This window comes from Echinops telfairi, unplaced genomic scaffold, assembly GCF_000313985.2.
Source record: "Echinops telfairi isolate 266 unplaced genomic scaffold, ASM31398v2 ScPeMD7_7410;HRSCAF=8448, whole genome shotgun sequence".
NCBI classification, from domain to species: Eukaryota; Metazoa; Chordata; class Mammalia; order Afrosoricida; family Tenrecidae; genus Echinops; species Echinops telfairi.
This window is the reverse complement of record NW_022111310.1, coordinates 20702799-20704602: the sequence shown is the minus strand read 5'-3', so window position 1 is coordinate 20704602 and position 1804 is coordinate 20702799. Positions and strand designations below refer to the sequence as shown.

At 47.7% G+C, this 1804-nt stretch overlaps 1 protein-coding gene across 1 annotated transcript in view; it reads left to right on the top strand.

Moving 5' to 3' along the window:
- ASTN2 (astrotactin 2) overlaps positions 1 to 1804 on the top strand; it is a 1157183-nt gene that overhangs the window by 561310 nt on the left and 594069 nt on the right. The gene's annotated exons all lie outside the window — the stretch shown is intronic.

Below are 1804 nucleotides of genomic sequence, written 5' to 3'. Positions count from 1 at the left end.
ATCAAGCGTGTACAGTATGAGCCAATCAGTGGCAGTAATGACAGAGCATGCGCTGTTACGCAAAAACCGCGATAGAGTGAAGCCGCGGACGTCGAAGCGCGAAGTGGCGAGGGTTCACTGTACTCTGATTCCAAATCCCCTTTATGCTCCACCCTCTGCTTTCCAAGTCAAACATCATAATCTCCCTCAAAGAAATGGCAAGGGTCGGTCTGCATCTTCTGACGTCAACCCGCCCCCTCTCGGATCCTGCATTAACTTAAAGCAGGTTGGAGAATTTTGATACTCCTTCCCCACTTTGAAATACGACTGAGCTTCATAAAGTTATGGGGACAGGGGGTAGAAGGTGGAACTAAAAGAGAAGGGAGTTTCTGGGAGGGAGGGTGGGGAAGGGTGGGGGGAATGAGCTGATACCAAGGGCTCAAGTAGAAAGAAAACGTTTTGAAAATGATGATGATAATATATGTACAACTGTGCTTGACACAATGGAAGTTGTGCTGTGGAGAAAAGAAAAAAAGGGAGGGGGGGACGCATCAATCATGCGGTCTGCAGAGATCTTGGGCCGTTCACGGCTCTGTTCTACCACAGCCTTCCCAGTGGATGTCCCTTAGTCTGAGAGCTCTCCACCCCAAAGGTGCAAAGCCCTTACCCGACTGAACACGGGGCCTACAGCAGGCAGGTGTCATTCCACCCCCCCACCTCCCCGCACCCATTGCCTTCCTCTCCTTCCCTGCTTCTTTTTTATTGTCTTCATCTTTCATCTCAGTGCTAATAATTGAAAATCATTATTAGATTTTGAGAAAGTGGTGCGGCTGAGGAATTTATTAATTTTGCCCGTTGGCTACAGAAAACCAATAATTGTTATTGGAGAATTTTAAAAGAGAGTGAACGAAAAAGAGGGGTGTTTACTTTGCGGGGTGGTGCAAATAAACACACACTGTGCAGTTCAGAGATGCTTTCGATATCCACAGAATCTCCCACAGGACGCTTTCCCACACTGGGTTCCACAGGAATCCGCCAATAGCCTCAGGGTGGTGAAAACATCTCATAGAAGGAAGTGAGCACTGGGGGTTGCCTGGGTGTTTCATGGAAGGCTGCATCAGGGAAGAGGTGGGATGGGGGCAGCTGAAAGGAGACAAAGACTCTTGGACATAGAAGACAAGGTGAGAAGAGGCGTGTGGGAGCGCAGCTTGGGAGTGTAGCACCAACCCCGGGCATATACTGAGCAAATCATGACTCAGGCAAGATGTGGTAAAATATATGCTCAGTAGAAAGAAACAGGAAGGTGGTGTGGACTTTAGGTCCAGTAGGGAAGCGTCAATGGCCTTGACACATAGGACAGTCTGAATCTGCCTTGCCTTCCATTTTTTGGTCTAAGAGCAACAGGAAGACCTTTGGTGGCACACATGGTTAAGCATTCCACTGCTAACCGAACAGACAATTCTTGGAAGAAGGGCCTAGCAGTCTATCCCCCAACGCAGTCGCTGAGGACTCTGGGAGTGCAGCTCTTTAACGTACCGTGATCCCCGTGAACTGGACTCTGATAGCAACTGGTTGGTTCTGCTGGGTATTTCCCCATTGGCCTCCTCACTCTCCAGTCGGTTTGTTCCTTAACATTTCGAACTGGGTCTAGTTCATCTTTTATCGCCAGTTCATACTTGTTGGAAACCAACCCTGACCTACAACGGTGTACATTTAAAGCTGTTAAGAAAGTTGATCTTTCTTGGTATATTTTAATTTGTTCTTTGTCAGTGGCTTGATGTTGTTGCTGTTTTGTTATACATTGTTGCTTGGTTTTGCTCTGTCT